This window comes from Zosterops lateralis, assembly GCF_965231275.1.
Source record: "Zosterops lateralis genome assembly, chromosome: Z".
Lineage (NCBI taxonomy): Eukaryota > Metazoa > Chordata > Aves > Passeriformes > Zosteropidae > Zosterops > Zosterops lateralis.
The window spans coordinates 25,200,980-25,220,964 of NC_139800.1; positions in this window are offsets into that span (position 1 = coordinate 25,200,980).

Consider the following 19,985-nt stretch of genomic DNA (forward strand, 5'->3'; position numbering starts at 1 on the left):
ATACACATTCAATTTTATAAGAGAAGATATTTTAATAACTCTAAGTTAAAGGCAATTATATTATTTAGTGTTATTTTCTTGTCCTTTTTGTCATGTTGAAATCCTCTGTTTCCCCGCAAAAGTATAAAGAAAACCTCTCCTCCTAGAAATCCTGACATTTTTGAAATTCATTTTTCTGGTAAGTTTTGGCATGTCTTTTGTTTGCATATAGACATATATTACTTTTTTTTTTCTTTTTCTGAATGAAATCTGAATCCTAACACCTCTTTATACTATCACATTTCTTAATTTTGGTAAGGAGGAATTATTCTAACAGAATATGCTCAACATTAGCCATTTCTTTATATCAGATCTATATATGGACTGACACAAATGCATGTTATTTAACATGTGCACTTACATACCATTATCCTAACAGCCAGATAAATATGAACAAAACAATAAAATTAAACTAACATTTTTCTGCCTTTCCAAGAGAAGATAATTTAGACTATGAAAACCTAATGAGATTGTCTAAGTGTGATTAGAGAGATGGGCATCTTCCAAGGATGTCTCATTTTCTAGTCTCAGACATCAACCAAAGATTTATGAACTGAATCCACCCACCTTTTTTAATTTTGGGCAGTTTCCTTTCTTGAATCATAGAATCACAGAATGCTTTGGGTTGGAAGAGACCTTAAAGGTCATGTAACTGTAACTCTCCTGCCATGGGCCGTGGTGCCATATTCTCCATATCCCTTAGCATATAAATTGGATTTTATAAAATACTTATGGGTTTTGGGTTTGTTTTTTTTTTTCACTTTTTCAAAAATATTTTCTTTTTATTGTTTAGGGGTTTTACACGTCTTAAAAACCCACCCTATGAAGTGACATCCTTTGAAGCCTCTGGATTACAAAACCACAAGAATAATCCTCCTGTCCATGCTATACATGCAATTTTAGCATTTGAAGCAGAGGCTCACCACAGCCTTTGGTGTTGGCAGTGCCCAATCCAGTGAAATGAAGTCATTCCTGCCCTCCCCTTGATGATGTTGGAATGCTCTCTGTGTAGATGTCCAGAGGAGGGTCTAAAGTCCAAGGTCTGGCTTTGGTAACAGCTCTTACAGAAAGTATTTCTAACCAGTAGTTTCACAAACGCTCTGGGAGGTGCTGGTGGGGCCCATCCTACGCCATTCCACAGCAGTTCCGTCTGCATCTATTTCTCTATTGTTTTGTTTCTTTTTATGGTTGCCTGTTTCTCTGCAGGTAGCTCAGTGATTAGCAAAGCAACCGACTCTGCCTTTTTCAGCTCATCTTAGGGTTCCAGGCAAAACAAGCTCATTTGAAGCTGAGCCTGGCGCTTGCAATAATTCCCCATATGTTGATTTTCACACCAGCCTTGCGTGGCTGCACCTCATTATTTGATTTTCTCTGCACCAGTTTTGTTTGTGCGAGCATGTGCATGTGTGCCTGCGCATGTGTGGCTTTTTTCTCTCCAGTTTGAAGTCACTCTGACCTAAATAGAGGAAAGTGTGGGTGGCAGTTTAGTTGTAGGTGCCACTTCAAAGACTCAAAAATGCTACAATCTGCAAATAAGTAATTTCAGGGAGGGGTGAGGGGTAGAAAACATCAGTGTCTATTCAGGCGTGTCACTTCTGTCAGGGCTAACAGCAGATGAACTCCAGAGGCTCTGATTACTGCAGGTATTACACCCCACAGGTCTCTAGAGCTTAGGGGGTGGATTTTTAAAGGAATTATTTGCATATCACTAGACCTAATGCAGTTAAGTTTATGATTTAGTAACACTGAGCTGAAAGGGAAATACCACACAGAGAAAATATAAGATTACACTTAATTAAATCAAGGAAGGACCCTAGCTTCTCAAAAATCATTAGATTAGATAGGATAAAAAAAAAAAAAAAAAAAAAAAAAAAAAAAAAAAAAAAAAAGGAAAGAAGGAAAGAAAGAGAGAGAGAAAGAGAGAAAGAGAGAAAGAGAGAAAGAGAGAAAGAAAGAAAGAAAGAAAGAAAGAAAGAAAGAAAGAAAGAAAGAAAGAAAGAAAGAAAGAAAGAAAGAAAGAAAGAAAGAAAGAAAATAAAAGAAAGAATTAAAATCTGCATTTAAACCCAGAGTAAGAATTACCAGGAAAAGCTAAGTACATTAAGCAGACAATGAAAATTTTACCGTAAGATTCAGCTGAATACAGAAAGCCAAAGTATCTTGGGATTTGCAGATGTGTGTGGTTAAGTATGACAATCACTTACCTTAACCTGTTATTGCTGTTATGTACAAGCTCATCACTTGGCCACATCTGCTTACCTTGTGTAGTGGGCTCTGACTTTCTGTGAGCTTAAAGATTAATAAGAACACAGAAAAAAAAATAGACGTGTGGGAAAGTTGTGGCTTAGACTGGGTCGCAGAGCTCTCCACAGCTTCCTAGCTCTGAGTCCAATTTATCACAGCAAGTTAACTTTCACATTTACACTTTCCTTGCAAACTCCTTTGGGAACACCAGGCATTGCTTGTCTTTTCATTCATGCTTTCCAGTCACTGTCTCAGAGAATAATTTTCACTCTGTAAGTCATTTGATGAAAAATTATTCTTCAGGAAATTAATACTGAGAACAGGTTTTAGAAGCCAGAATTGTAAACTAACACTGAGAAATGTGCTGGCTTACTGAGAGAGGAAGAGAGCTGCAGTCTCTGCTGCTGGGTGACAGAGACAAGTCCAAAGCCAACTCCAGTCACAGTGACGATTGGGCTGCATCCTTACAGCTCCTCATTTTTCGCATTCACCAAAGACCTCACCTTTAGCTGTAGGTGACTCAATTTCAAAGCCAAGGGGGTACCCCTCAAAGGTGACCAGCAGATGTCCAGCAGGTCAGGGGGTGATTCTCTCTCTCTATTCTGCTCTTCTGAGATCCTCAACTGCCTCCAGCTCTGGGACTCCCAACACAAGAGAATTATGGACTTGTTAGAATGACTCCAGAGGAGGCCACTAGTTTGGTTGTGGGGCTGGAGCACATCTAAGACAGCTAGGATTGTTCAGTATGGAAAGGAGAGGGACATTGCACATTCCAGGGGCTATCAGAGAGCTTGAGAGGGAATTACTAATTTGTATGTTGTGATAGGACAAGAGGTAATGGCTTTAAAATGAATGAGGATAGAATTAGATATTATTAAAGAATTAGAATTTAGAAAAACTGTGAGGTCCTGGCACAGGTTGCCCAGAGACGCTGTGTCTTCCCCCTCCCTGGAAGCATTCAAGACCAGGTTGGATGGAGTTTAGAGAAATCTGGTCTGGTGGAAGGTGTTCCTGCCTCAGGTAGGCAGTTGGAAATTTATGATCTTTAAGGTCCCTACCAATGCAAACCATTCTATGACTCTATGAATGAAGCAATCTCCTGAGTATTTCTTCCAAACAATTTATCTATGCCAGCCTAGGATTATTAACTCTGTTTTTATACTAAGGTATTTAATCTTGCATCTTTTTTACATATATATAAAAGTTTGATAATATAAGCAACTTTTCGTTAAATAAGGCAAGTTTTGTCTTTACAAACGTACCTGATGATAAGGGCTTATGTGTGATCTTTTAGTAATAAGGAGAATCTCTCTCACACTTGAGGGAGAAATGCAAGTTATATGACAGTTGTAAGGAGTAAGAACACATTCTTGGGTGGATGCCCCTACACTGTACTTCAGGTTATGCTACCTTGTTTGTCTTTCCCTAAATGTAAAAACAAACAAACAAACAAACAAACAACAACAAAAAAAAAAAAAACACACACACACAAAAAAAACCAAAACAAACAAACAAACAAAAAAAAAACCCAAAAAAACCCACACCCAAGTCTAGTAATCCAGGGGCAATAAAGACAGTAAAGCAGGATTATATTAAGTCTATTTGTTAAGCCATTCTCATGAATTCTGGGAAGTGGAAGTTGGAGGTTTCTGACACAAAGGAGGGGCATCTGTGTAAAACAAAAAGTGAAAACTGGCTGCTGAAATCAGTGGTATACACTGTGCACCTCAGAACAAGACAGATTGATTTGTACAAAACCCAGCACTGCCACCTAAGCAGGCTGAGGTGAAAGCAGCTGCTGGACTGCTTGCCTATGTCAAGATGATGGCTTTGGCTACAGGAAGTAATGGAGTTTTATGGAATTCTGTAAGTCTTGTGGAAAAAAAAATAAAAATAAATGGAGATACTTGTGAATACTGAGATGCCCCAGCACTTAGGATAGGGATTTATGAGAAATTATAATAGATTTAGATGCTTAAACTATGTCTAAAATTACATTTTTTCAGCCTGGGTTGTTACAGGCATGAGTCTTACTGGTTCTGCTCTTTTGCAATGGACAAAATATCTCAAACCTCTTTTACTCATTTTAAGTGAGCTCTGTTGTCCATCAGGGACACAGAGCTGATGGCAATACTGGCTGTCTACAGAGTGAACTCAGCAGCCAGCAAGCAGGGAGATTGATGTCTCTGCACCAGGAAGTTTTGTCCAGACAAGTCCTTCTGCAGTACAACAAGACCTCAGCAGCAGCTGCTTAAGCTACTCTGTAGAAAGACTCAAGTTTAGCAAACAATTTTGGTGCTATAATGGACACCCCACTGCCATGATTAGACAGGAAATAATTAAATTACATGGAATTAATTTATTATAGCTGTTATTTGTTGTTGTTGCTTTCATTGTTGTTATTTATTATTTACTAAGTGCCAAATGGACTCAGTAATGCTCCTATCTGCTAAATGTAGGGAGGATAGTTACCTAAACACATACACAGACATCTATGTAGGTGTGCACAGCCATTTGCTCAAAAAGGACTGGGTCAGGATTTTCTTGCAGAGGTCACCATAGAAGTAACTTATAAATGTAAGCCTAAATGGAACACACTACAAGGAGAAATACTGTCTTTATATATATATATATATAAATATATATATATATATATGAAGATATAAAATATTTATATATTTATATATAAATATATAAATATATATATATATAAAGAAAAAAAAAGTATTTTGAAGCTTTAAATAGTTGGAAGACGAAAAGGGTTCTTAGGACCATTTTCTGGAAAAAAAAAAAAGAGAACAAGGCAGAAGAACATACTCCTGTAAAGAATGGCTCTGCTGAGCTCCAGAGATCTCAAACAGTAAATGTGATTCTACGTGATACTACTCATTCTGATATCAGGCCTCACGGAACAATATAGGGAAAATATTCCTTCTAAATCTTAATATTCTCAGTTTGTGTTCGGGTGTAAGCTGTACAAACTAAAAGATCAGACTCTATATCCATAAGAAATTGCAAAAATATTGTATGAAGTTATTTTTCTCTCTGCTTCATTTACTAGTGTTTCAATTTCTTTGAAACTGGAACTGAATTTATGGAAGTAGAGATTCTTAAGCCTCTCATCCTACTTTGAAAGTTTCAAAAGTGCTGTGGTGCAAATCAAATCAGTTAATTACCCAAAGCAGTGTTTTAATGTTTTTAACTTGTCAGAGGTAGAAATACAGAAAGAATTCCACAAGTATTAAAAACCAAAAATCTACTTATTTAAATAGTTCCATTAAGTCACTCTTCATCTTTTTATCTGACTTTTTTTCTTCCTGAGTTTATTTTACCATGCTACATCTATCCATCTTTTCAGGAATGTTTATATGTCCTTTGAATTCATGTATTCCAAATGGTTCATTTTATATTTCACCTGGGTCACCTCTTAAAATGTCCTTCCTGAAGTTCTTCACTTTCTTCACCCTCAACCTATTCTCTTCTTCCCGGCTCCCAACTTTCCAATTCCAGTTACTCACACAGTTTTAAGGATTAAAGTCTCATTTTATTTAATGGAGTGTGCACAGCTATATTTCATTATTGCCAGAAAAATCCATATGCCACATTTTTAAAAATAAATCCCCACTAGAAATGTTGGAAACCTTACAGACTTTGATTGAGTTGCCCCAGGTCAAATTGAACATCTGGGAAAGAACTTCTGCTTAGGAAATAGTTTGCATCCATGAATACTCCAGTGGCCTCACTCTTGGAAAAGGCTTTGGTGAAGCTGTGGATAAAATACAAGAATATCATTAAATATTTCCATATTCCATTTTTTTTTTCTGTACTGTTCTGCCAGCACAAAAGTGTACATATGCCATTGTGGTACCAGTTAATTATTAATACATATATCAATAGAATATGGTTAAATAATGTTCACCAGATACATAATTTTGTAAAGGCTGGCTTTTTCCTATTCCTTTTGACATTGCAGGCTATTCACAAATCAGTTGTTAATCTATTCAGTGTTTAAGGATAAGGGTCTGAGCCAAAAGCCCTTTGAAGTCAGTGAAAAAAAACCCCATGGACTTCAAAGAGCTCTGTATCAGCCCCTAACAGTAAAAGACCACAAACAAACACATATTAGACTATCGGGTTACTTATAAAGCAGTTTGCATATCTTTAGACACAGTAAACACATTGCTGTCATAGCAATTAAAAGCTTGCATCCAAAATCTGAATCTTAAAATAGTGTGTTAGGGAGATCATCTAATTTCCTTTCTGGGGAAGAAGTGTAAATCTAGATAGGGAACAAATGGATTGATAATATATACCAAGCACTTTATGTGTTTTTCATGACTGTATATGAAGGATCTAATAAAAAGAAGAACTTGTATAAATACATTACACTATATCATGCAGGTTCATTTGAATGTTTCATGATACTGTATGTTCTGAAAGGCTATCAGGGTTTGAAAATAACCTTGTATTTGTAACATATCCTTTTCCCTCTCTTTTGTATAACATGATATATATATATATATATATATATATATATATATATATAAAACTTGTTGTATACTCTCCTTTTAATATTTTAGATTTATGAAATTAGTTAAAAACTACTGTTTAAAAATCCTACTTCTTAATATTCATGCTGCCTCAAAATATTATATCTCATGCACAATCTCAATATTATGATGTAGAGCTCATCCACTGTTGCAGATTCCCCATAGAGTTCTAAAGCTCCAGGATTTGTATCTTAGTAATTTTTGTCTGGAAGGATCCCAGAATACTTATTGTTATGCTGTACACTTAATATGGATACTGATATGGCACCTATCTTTACCATAAAGTCATTGGTAAGAAGCCATTACCACTGTCTTTTACAAGAGTCAGAAAACACCACAGCTATGTATATGGAGGGACTATTCTCCCTTTCTGTGGTCTAGAATTCAGGCATGTACATAGCGGGGGCACAGTGAAGACAGAAGTGAAGACAGATATAGATAGGAAAATCAGACATATTTTAGCAGATATTTTAAGAAGATGATTTATCCTTCCCAAAGTCACACCCCTTTTAGAAAGAGAGTCAAACTTTTGCTCAAAGATCAGAATTTGTCTACTCTGGCTGTCGACAGAGTAAACCCACTTTAGTTTAGTCATCTCATTTTAAAATAGTGTGAGTAACTGAGCTGAAACATTAATAGCAGAGGATGAGAAAACTGTTAACAATAGGAAGAATCCTCCTTTACAATTAAGTGGTAAAAAATATAACCAAGGACATGCAAAATGAAACATAGCTCTTAGCACTCCTAGCTTCTAATACCATCAATGCAGGCATATACCTCTTGGCTGGCTGGGCTCCACATAAACATGTACATCTATAAAGCTTCATATATGTATATGTAATATTTGTACACATATACATTACATTGAAATGCAGCGTTAAAACATGAGGGATTAAGAAAGAAGCCTTCCCAAAATACACTTTTCCAGAGTGGGAAAAGAGATGAGCTGATACAAGAAAATGTCAGAGAACTGGAAACACCCAAGCTGTAATCTACCAGCTCTCATCTAGTCTCACATCTTAGGGAGAAGACTGATAGGAGGGCATAAGTAAATCTCTAGGACATGGTTCAGTGAGGAGTGTTTTATGTAAGAGAGGTTTCAGCACAGCATCTTAAAAGCTTTGGAGGGCTGCCTATACACCAAAACACTCAAATACTCACTTATTTAGATATCTGTGGAGAAACATTTTTAACTACAAAAGTTTCAAGGTTCTTTCTCTATGAATATGAATGTTTCATTCTTATTTCCTTGGGAATATACAATTAAAGTTTAGTTTGTGCTTGACCTTTACTGACCAACAATAGAGCTAACAGAAGTTTGAGTTCAAAATCCTTTTCATTACCGTGGGGCTTATTTCAATTTTCACTCTTATTTCTTTTCAAACAAAGTGAAGAAAAGAAAAAAAAGTGAAAAAAAGTCAAGTATGGTGCTTTAATCTATGTTCTTCATTTAAATGTCTTTCTTAGTTATTTTGATCTGGTTTCTCCTTTTTTTTTTTTTTTTTTTTTTTCCTCAACTCCAGGACAAAGTAGTAAGTGTAAGTGAAAAAGAAGAAAACGGGAAAGAAGAAATAAAAAAATTAGTAATTTTTACAAATACAGTCATATTTAAATTAAGAAAAATTAAAAATCAGGGGGAAAAAATTCTTTATATTTAGAAAATATTTTTTTTTATTTTTCCCAAGTCCATTGCCTTCCCATAATACAACATAATTTTCAACTCCATTGCATATTTTGTATTATAATATTGGACTGTTTGAATCATTGAATATTCAGAGAGATGTAGGATGTGGTTTTGATATCAAGAACCTGTGCTTAGCGCAAGATTCTGCTAAAATATCTTTGGTTTCCAGCACACTGCTAATCACAGTCTTAGCCTGAGAGAGGGAAAACCTTTTCATCTGCTAAAACAAACATTGACTTAATTTTCTTTGCTAAATTTAAGCCATTCCCCATTTTAAAACTTCTCATTGATTTTACATTCACTTCTCTGATGTAAAATCATCAGCTACTGATTTTACATCTGTCTTTTAGCTGCTGCTGCTGCTGAGCTAACCTTGGCGATGGGCATATTGTACCAAATTAGGATTTCTCCTGCCACGGCAGCTGCGTGTGGAATTGAGATGGGCTGATGAGACACCTCCAGCCCCCTCACACTCCAGACACTGCAAAGAAGAAAGTGAATGAACAACAGTTGCAAAACATTAGCACAAAGCATCACCATACCACAAGCAGGGGGGAATGATATTTCCTTGCTAGTGTTTTCTCGCGTGCCTTGTCTCTGGTTCCTTAATGCAAAGTCATTAAATTAAATGTAAACTTCCTGGGTGAGATTCATCTGCCCAAACTGTTGACATCTGAGGCAGTCACTTGAGTCCCTGTAATCAATGGAGAATCAAGCACATTTAAGGCACAATTCATCTAATCTCAAGGTGCAAGGAAAAAGAATTGGTCATTGAATTGTGCCCTAGATCTTCCTATTTCTCTTTACTAAAGGAAAGAGAGACTGAAGTATGGATTCCCTTACATTTTTGCTCTACAGATGCTTCATACAAGGTGAAGTGATTTTGACCCCTAGCCTGGCCCTGGAACAGGCTCAGCTGAAGGGAAAGCTGATGAATTACTAAGGCTCCCTGTAAGACTATATCCTCTGAGACAAGTGCTCTGAACAGGAGAGGATGATCCTCCAAAGAAACCACACAGAGCTCCCACGGATTGCGCTGTGGTGCTGCAAGTTATGAGCAGTGTTTTCCCACAGTAGGTTCCAGAGGTGGCAAATGAGAATAGTGTCAGAGATATTGCCTGAGCATTCATAGAAACTTATTCACTTGAAGAGTTCTGAAGCTCCTGAGCTTCTAAATGAACTCATGAAAGTCTCATAGATTTGGGGACGGTACATACCTTGCCAAGACTACTCATGATTTTTCTTTTTAATAGCTATATATTTACAGAGAATGCTTTTCAATGTTCAAAACAGATGCCTCAGAATTAATTGGAGAAAAACAAACCATGTGAATGAATCTTTTTTTTTCTTGCTTTTTTAACACATTCTGAGTTGTTGGCAAAATGCTACTGTTGATTTCAGCTACTCTTATGCTTGACACAAAATCAAAAGCCCAGGGCATGACTTGTATATTTTCCTTTCTGAATTTCAAACAGTAGAATAAATGGGAACATTTGGCGACAATGACACTTAGATATTATTTGGTGTAATTAATCTCCTTTCTTATGTTTTCTCTGAAAGAATATGTCTAAGAAATGGTGTTTTCTCAGATTAAAAATAAAATGTGTTATTATAGCTCATATATATATTACAGATAGTTATTTTAAATATTTATTGATAAAAGAATCATTTATTTGTTGTTGTGTGAATGAAACCCATCACAATACCACAGGACTAACAATGATATATCTCTTATCCCTGAAACTGATTTCTTATACTTTCCATTATTTGGCTTATTTTTCATAGAGAAAAGAAAATGTTGAAACAGGAAGTAAAAGAGATGAAAATGGGTGAGATGCTTTCCATTCTGTTTGATTAAATAAGTTTTTAAAATAACACTGAAAGCTTGTAAGCTGCCTCTATAGAGTGATGAAAAGAATACAGAGAAACATCAGCTGAATTACCACATTAAGAAGGACTATTTCCTTTTTTTTTCCCTCAGTTCTGTTAACTCTTGCACAAGATAACTGCAACTTATGCATCTGAGCTGAAAGAATCTGATCAGTGGTATGTGCTAACCAACCTCGACACTAAGATATTTAGAGCAGCTGTCAAGCACCACAGCTATCTTCCGTGCATCTTTTCAGAATTAATTAGCAGAAGAACAGCCTTTAATACACATGTTCTTGCCAAGATGAACTTGGAAGGAATCTTGCTCTTATCCCCACTACTGCCTATTCCCAGCAAACCTCTAGAGGAGAAAAACTTGCAAGATCTTGAGCTATCCACCTCCTGTTACAGCAAGTATAAGCCAGGAGTTACAAGAGCTAACATGTAGCAAGTCTTTTCCGGTGCAACAAAGGCAATCGGCCAGTTTGGTAATACCTGGCTTCAAAAATCCAAGCAATTAATTATTTCTGTTGATTGTATTGAAAATATAGCTACTTAGTCCAAGTACTAATTTAATTTGCTTTAGTTACATTCACAATATGAATCTTAAATTCTACCTTGTGCCAAATAATTTGAGGAAGTGCTACAGAGGTTTCAAAGTCCACCTGTAAGTCTGTACTTAAAGGTGAGGGCCACCTGCACTGCCATCAGTCCCCATTTGCTTTACAGGATAACAGGACTCTCTTGAGAATTTTCAAGACGTTCCCCCCTGACTTTGGATAATCTTTGAAATATCAGTAGTCTTTCTCAGTACTTCAGCCATCTCTTTTATTTTATCTCATCCTTAAGCCAAAGGGCACTAACAAAGAAAAGGTGAAATCTAGCCAAGAAAATAAATAAATTAAAAGAGGTAAGTTTGAAACTTGAATAGGATTGAACCTGGTACAGATATTTGGAATGATTTTCCTTTGACCTGAATAGGTGACTAAAACAATTCAGACTGCCTTGCTTTTACTGGAATTGTTTTACTGTTGTCTCATTTTATTTGAGTGGGTCCATATACCTTTGTTTTTTTTGGATCCACTCAATTCCATTTTAGTTTTATGTATATTTTGTCAGTTCTCCTTTGGCTCACATTATATTTTTTTCCTGAACAGTTTTATTTGTTTGTTTATTTAAATGTGAATGGACGCATTTCAGGATTTTTATCTAGTCCTGAGTAGCCCAGGAAGTGGAAAAAATCTTGTTTACACATCAATCCAGAAAACAGATGCCATCATAGTCAGACAAGAGCTAAAATAAGAACAATTCAAGTCATCTCATTTAACTTTACCTATTTATAAATTTTATACTCCATCAAAACTGGCCACCTAGCCTTTATTTATAGCAAAAAGAGACATATTAACATCTCGACATAACAGTTAATTTAAACTGTTTTATATGGCTTTTTTAAAAGATGGGACAAGTCATCCAGCAGCAACAAAATTATTGCTCTCTCTTGACTGAAAAGGAAATTTGTACATGGCACTTTTTAGTCTAGGTGTCCAACTCTTAGAAAACTAACCTTCAGTGAAATTAATCCAATGGCACCAATAGAAAGACACACAGGAATTCCATTTCACTCTCCTCTCAAAAAAAAAAAAAAGCAAAAAAAAAGCAAAAAAAAAAAAAAAAAAAAAAAAAAGTTTACATTTGACTTGATTGACTATTTTAGTAGCTCCATTTGTCTTTTTTTTTTTTTTTTTTTTTTTTTTTTTTTTTTTTTTTTTTTTGTTCACCTGAGATTCCTCTAATAAAACCGTATCATTCTTGACAAACTTTGTTCTGAAGGTCTTGCAGCAGTTAATGATGTAGTTCTTACATTCCTGTTCTTTCGGCCTTGTTGCTTTAAAGCACAGTCCTCAATGCAATCATGTCAGAAAAAGGAAAACATATGATCAAATACCCACCACCCTCAGGGTTTAACAATGTCACAAATGTTGAGTAGCAGATTTTAACTGCCTCCCTCCCCATCCCACCACTCCCTTTCCCAAAATCTGTTGGTACTTGATGCTAGTTAGCTCCTGGTTTGGTCTTTTTTTTTTCCCTTTTTCCTCCTCAATTTCCATGCCTAATGAGCCTGAGCTGAGTTAATAATGGATGTAATAAGTAATGACTCATTGTTTTGGGGCCTGTGTGTCTCTGTGTGCAGTGGAAGAGGAAGCCAGGGCTCCAATGCCATTTGTTCTGCCATGTCACTTGCCGCCAAGCAGTGCCACTCATCAATAAAAGGCAAGATGACGGATGAGTTCATTTAATGGAATTCCTCTGAGTGAGCTGCAGCCACTGTTCTTTGTAGGCTTGTTCTCTTGTTCTTTGAGTCTCTCTCTTTCTCAGACTCCCTTCCCCCCTCCTTTATTTTTTTAAATATTCAGGACAGTTGGAAAGTGTGGCTGGCTGAGTTCATGCCAGGAGCTCCTTCTGCTCTTAACAACTGCTATCCTAAATCAAATCAAGAGCTCTGAGCAAGGGGATTAGATCAGCACCACCTCATAGTGACATCAAACAGCATTGCCTTTTCCTCACTCCCTTCCCCTCTGCCACTTCACTGGTCAAGGTGAGTGTAGAGAGAGGCTGCCTAAGCACTTGAGGAGGAAAAGGGTTTGAGTGTTCCCAGTATGGCCCTGTGCATGCTGAACAGCTAAAACAATCCTGTTCCTTTGGAAAAGTATCAGGCTCTGTGTTCATGCCTAATCTACAGCACTGCATGTTTCCAAAGCCAGATTAGCTAAACAGGGTATTATTTCAGTTCCCACATGCATGCATCTGCTCAGAACAATGAAAGAAGTTCCCTTCTGTCTGCCTGTTCCCAAGTTCTTCTTCCTCCATCTGCTTCTTCTGATTTGCCTTTCCCTATTTTTTTAATTCTAAAGGTGTGATTCTTGTGTAATTTAGGAAAATAATTTTTCCCATATGATTTTTGCAGGTGAAAAATGCCATTCTACCAGATCCTGAGCTCAGGAGATGTAGGAGAAATTAATAGGAATGTAGGTTAATGGAAGTCTGGTCCCATTAAGTTCAGAAGGTTAGGATAAAACATGTCAGGTAGAACAAAAAATCGGGACATATCTACCCAAAACTGTCTTACATCTAACTTTCCAATATTGCCTAATTTAATATGAAACCTTAATGAACAAGAAATTAAGTTCTTTCCATATCTAGTAACATAAATAGGGGTGAATCAGTCTGTTCTCACTAGTTTTTACCTGTTTACTGATAACTCACTTTGTACTGGAATTAATATTTTGTTGAAGCTAGAATAAAAACTTTGTCCATTTACTTTAGTAAATTTAGAAAGTTTATCATGTTGTGTTGCCTTTTCATTTTATAAATGTATGGCCATATGTATGATGGTGGATGCATGTATATTTATATAAAATAAGTAATAATGATCCAGTTATTTATAATTTCTAGACAGACACCCAGCTTCGGTGACCCTGCTGTGGTATCATTGTACACTAGCTTGAGATATGTTTGATGAGAAAAAACATAATATTTATTTTTAACTCTGTATTTTTATAGCATAATGGTTAGGACTCTGATCACAGAAGGCCAACAAGCCAAGTATGCTGAAAAAAAGAGGCAAACTTACAGGCACCAAGTTTACTCTGTCACAGCTTAGAATTTTCCAGGTTACCAGAGCTGAATATCCCTTTTGCTTTGCTTTTGTGAGACCACATCTGCAGGTGCTGAATCCGACCCTTGGGACCCCACCATAAAAAGAATGTAGAACTGTTGAAGTGAGTCCACAGGAGGTGACAAAGATGGTCAGAGGACTGGAGCGCCTCTGATATGGAGACAAGCTGAGAGTGTAAAGGGCCTTCAGCTGGAGCAGAGAAGGCTTCAGAGAGGTGTTAGATACCTTTGCAGTGCCTAAAGGGACTCCTAGAGAGCTGGAGAGGGACTTTCGACAAGGGCCTAGAGTGACAGGACAAAGGGGAATATCTTCAAGATGACAGAGTGTAGGGTTAAATTAGCTATTAGAAAAAAAATTTTTACAACGAGGGTAGTAAGGCACAGGCACAGGTTCTCCAGAGAAGTTGTGGCTGTTCTGTCCATGGTTGGCCAGGACTTGGAGCACCTTGGGATAGTGGAAGTTGCTCCTGCCTATGGCAAGGGTTTGGACCTAGGTGACCCTTTTAATACAACCCAACTTAACTCAACCTCCTTCTAGGATTCTGTGGTTCTATGATAACAGCACTGTAGTATGGTGTACAAGTGCATACTACTTTTAATTAAAAAGAAGATAACCAACTTCAAGAGATTCCTGCTCTTTGAACAATTAAACAACTGTAGGTTCGTCAAATTTTCATGTCAATGTGGTTATTTTTTTAAGTCTCAAAAATCTGGGAATGAGAAACAATTCCCCAATATCACAACTGGCTAAAGAGAAAGCATTGGGAACCACAAAGTTTTGTCTTTGTTTGCTGTTTATTGTGATGGTGAACTGGGTGTCACTGAGAAAATGACATAGGTATGAAATTTCATTAATCAGGGGAAAAGGGTAAACCATACCAGGGTGGATAAGTAAAAGGAAGCTCTCATGGAAGGAAACACCTTCTTTGGTCTGTAGCACATCTAAGAGTGCCAATTAATATCTGTTCTCTTAAGCAGTTGGCATGGGAGTTTGTTTTGTATTTCCTAAAGAATGAGTGAACACTAGATGCAATCTAGCTGTGTTGACAAAGATTGTGGCATTTTTTGAGAAGGATTTCTGTAGGTAGCTTAAGAGGAAATAAAGGAGAATATTAAATATCCCATAGGGTAAAAATGTATTAAATAAGCTATATAATATACAATATACAAAAAAGTATAAAAACCCTATAGAGTACAGACAGCCAAGAAACAGATTAACAGAGCATTACATTTTATTGTTGAGCGCAAATGTTCCGTTCCTTTCTCTGAGCTCCTAATCAGCATTTTTCATTATTTCCCTTCCCCTGTATTTGGCTCCTGTGCCTCAGTGCCCATAGCAACACTTCCAGTAATGTTAAAAACTAGATACTGCAACCACATTCCCAGGCAGAGAGCTTTGCCAAGGCCTACATTTGATCCAGCTAGGAGCACATGCCCGCTCAGTGGTACAAGGTCATAATAATAATTCTCCCTTCAGGGGCAAACAGTCTTAGGAATGATCCCCCACTATTATCCCCTACTATCTTGGCTCATTTTGATCTCAGTTGTTATTAAGCTCATTTTATGCTGCAGTCGGAGCAGCTTGTTTACTTATAGAAATGGTTATTCCGAAAGTGGATGCCTACAACAAGACCAGAAGCCTGTATGAGTGTGCGTGTTCAAATGTGTGTGTGTGTGTGTGAGATGTATGTAGGGAGAGAAAATTGGTTTGTTTTAGGGACACAACATTCCTTTGAACTCCACAAAAATACGAGCCCTTTCTTTGATGGGCTCTGCTTTGGTTTTGTTTTGTTTCATTTTTGCCTTGCCCCAGTTTCTCTCCGTAGTGTCTAATGTACATTTCAATGGATGGGAATGATGACAGAAGGCATTTTCAATCCCTTGAGGCATGGTAGCAGTCTCTGAAAATGCTTTGGTACTGAAGTATTCAGAGGAGAATAAAAGAAATCCTTTATTCTTTTTTTATTTTTCTTCTTCCCCTCTGCCTGTCCTCCCCCCCTACTTATATCAAGATTGGAATTTCAGTTGTTGGGGAGACAGTGGAGTTTTCTTTTGATTCTAAATGGGATCTTTTTTCCTCCCCACCCACTTTCTCGATTTAGTTTTTGGTTTTTTTTTTCTCATTTCCCCCTTTCTTCTCCACTCCCCAAATTTTGACCAGGCTGTGGGTTCAACTACTGAGCACTCAGTCTTATAAATGAATGCTCCATCACAACCCTCTCTTCATCCAAAGGAGTCAGAAAAGTATTTAACTTTGTTACAGTGAAGAAACATGGTTAACAGGAACACCGGGGGTTTTGTCAAGCTGAGTATAGGAAATGGGAAATTAGTAGAAACTGTTGGAAGAGAAGATAACAGAAGGAAAGCTGGATCCTCTTGTACCTGACTAGAACAAGAAAAAAGAGAGCTGAATGATCTCATTTGTCATTTGCTCAAACTCAACCAAAATATTTTCAAGGTTGACAAAAAGAATCCACAGTAAGATTTGGGCCAGCAAATAAAAAAGACTTTCTAAAATCCTTGGAAATTAAGAAAATCACTTTAGTTGAGAGGCACCAAGCTCCAGCAAGAAAGCAATTTCTGTTTAGAGCTAGAGCACTTTGGGTTGTGCAACTGCTGCTGGTGATCCCAGTGAATACAAAAACAATGTATGGATTTGAAAATAACAATGATATGGATCTGGATATAGCCTCTAAGTTTGCTCACCAAGGTCAGAACTCAGTATGAGATTCAGGTAAAATCTGCAACACCAATGGTCAATTCCCTTCTCAGATCTAGGGGGAACAAGAAGTCAATCTTTTTTTAAATTCAGATTTCTACTTATCACTTGTCTGCAGAACAAATCATAAGTTCAGAAAGTTTCCTTGACTGTTGCATTTTATTATACCACATTGCATCCTTATGACAAGAATGTTTAATTTCCAACATGAAAGCCACAAAAGACCTTATTTACACAACTGTAACATTTCACACATATCTGTATTCGCATTTAAGCATGCAAAGTAGAATAAAGCTATAGATATTTCTCAATCTTTTTACAGATGAACAGAGATGGTAAGAACAGGACAGTGCTGCTCACTCCTTAAATGCCTTTGTGTATTCTGGGTGTCCTTGAAGACACTGTGATATCACAATCATGTTGATAGATAATGGCTTGTATAGCCAGGATAACTTCTTTCTTTTTTCAGTCTGTTCTTTTATTTCAGCTCCTTCCCACAAAGTTTACCAAAGGTTGACCTGCAGTAGCACATCATTTCTTCATTTTTATTTTTAAGGCAACTTAGGGATTTTTAAATTTCATATACAATTTTGACAAATATATAACACAATTTATTTCTGTTATATCTCTGAATTAAAATTTGTGCAAATACATTCAGTGTAAGACTCACCACACTCTTGAAAAAATAATGGTTCACAGCCATTCTGGTATTTAATTGGAGACACAATTTCTTGCAAACATAAATCTATGTCTAGCTTGTGTGTTAGAAGAAAGCTTGACAAAAAGGCCTCTTCCTCACTCAAATGAAAATATGTCAGCCTTAATTCCAAACTGTTACACATTTTGTACTATGTTTCTTAGTCATACTGTAGTGTTTTCTAATTTACTCCACATACACTGTTCATAACAGCTGTTTCATATTCTTAAGTCTGTTTATAACTTCCTTTACATTGAGCATAAGCATATTCCTTACTACATTTTCCCACATAAACTTTACTGATTACCAGAGTGACCCAGAAGAAAACAAGATGTGGTCTTTACCTATGTCACTAAGGTGGCCACGTTTTGAAGCTAAGAGTGTTGTCTACTCCCATTCTTATTGTTTCATTGACTTTTTTCAGATTCCCCAGTTTATTCTAGCTCTACAATGTGACTCTACATTCATGGATGACTATCAACAGAATGAATTTCCCCAGTAGCAGCAAGACCAAATTCACACCAATGAATTTGGTGTGAACCAACCTTTGTGACCAACCAAAGGAGTCCAGGCCCTCAAAAAAACCATCAAGTTCTCCATTGAGACAGGAATATTGCAGGCAAGTAGGTGGACTCCTTTCAGTTTCAGTTAGTTAAATGTTTGAAAAAAATATTAATTTAATCCTGATGTATATACAAAAAGAAAATAAAACACCCAAAAACTATGAAAAAATTTATGCAGTTTCCTTGTTTATCTTCCATGTGTCTGCATCTGAAGAAATAACAAAATTATCATAAAGACCAATCTAAAAAAGATGAAATTCTTTAATCTCTGAAGTTTATTCCCATCTCTCTTTCTTCTTTGCTGTGCTTTTTGTGATGTACTGTTCATTCCTATTACCTCTTTATAGCTGTTTTGTTAAAGTTCATACCACAAAGACCTGTAAATGAAATTTATGGCTCTTGGGTTTTCAGCAAATTCTAAATAACCATAACACGAACATGAAACATTAATTAAAGACACTGGAGTCTAAGTTATAACAGAGATGCTGACATTTAAGCCCCTTGTACCATGTAAATTAAAAATGGTATGACAAACAGTGAGTAATTTGATGGTCAGGGGTTCATATAGATAGCTTAATATCTTTGTCATGAAAAACAGTCTGTCCTTGGTTTAACCCATACTGAACAGCCCAGGGGTCTGGTTCATAAAGCATGACACTGCCTAAACATTTTTGCAATAATTCATGTATCAGTCTGGGAATTGCACTGAATATCCTTGAGACTAAACAAATACACAGGAATTTTGTGAACTAAATGCATTAATGCAAAGATAAAATCACTGTGTCAGTCCAGCCTCTGGTTTAGCTACCAAGATTTAGGCATTCTTGCCTAGAAAATCCAATGTCACACATTTATCATACTGTTCAAATCTATTTAATTGATCATTAGCTTAGTTAATACAGGTCTTCCACAATGTATCTGCACCACTGAAACCTCAAGTGGCTGGCCACAGTAAAGACACCCCTTGTCTTTATCAACCTATAACCAAAGAGGTGGCATACAATGTTTTTCAAACATGGAACAAGAACGCCTATATGTTCCTTTATGTTGGTATAAGCAGTGGTCTAGCACAGCCAAATAAATTGTTACACTTCTGTTGAGTCATTGTATGACAGCTCCCTAACCAGTGCAGATCTGAGTGCCTGAGCAGGGCATGAGTGAGAGACTGGAGTAGAGGACCTCCTGTAGTCGCATCCAGTCATAACCATTCTCTGATTCTGTGATACTATATTCAGTGTGAATGAAAATTTCTACATGTGATTCCCCATATCCTAATGTAGGTATGTATCTAGAACAAACCAGGTCACAGAATCATGGAAGCAGAATCATTCAGCCTAGAAGAACTCTCTAAGAGCATGGAGACCAATCCTTAACCTAACAGTCCTAAGTCATATCCCCTTGTCTGCTAACTTTGTCCAAGAATGATGATTCTGCCACTTCCTTGGGCAGCCTGAACCATGGAACAATTTAGGTTGGAAGAGACCCCAGGGGTTCATGTAGTCCAGTTTTCTACTAATTCCACATACACTTTGATAAGGGCCATCAGGGGCTCCTCTGATTCCCTATAAAATCCTAAAAGTACTGATACATTATCCTTACAATTAAAACTAAAGCAATGAATTTGCACAAAATTTGTCTGTCAAAGGAGAGGTTCTGCAGGTTATAGGCCATGTATATATTCTTCCTCTCTTGGAAATGACAGCTAAAGTAGGAGATATAAGGGAATCCAAGTTATCTGAACATTCCTCACAATTTCCATGAAGCAAGAATCAGGTCCTGTGTGTTAAGCAAGGAAAAATAAATTTCTAAAATAATTGACCCAGTTGGTTGTAAAAGGGAAATGTGGTTTTAATCACATATTTAATTTTGACTCTACAGTTAGTTAAATTGTAAGTCTCTTCAAACACTTAATTAAATATTTAAAATACAGCCAAGAGAAAGCATG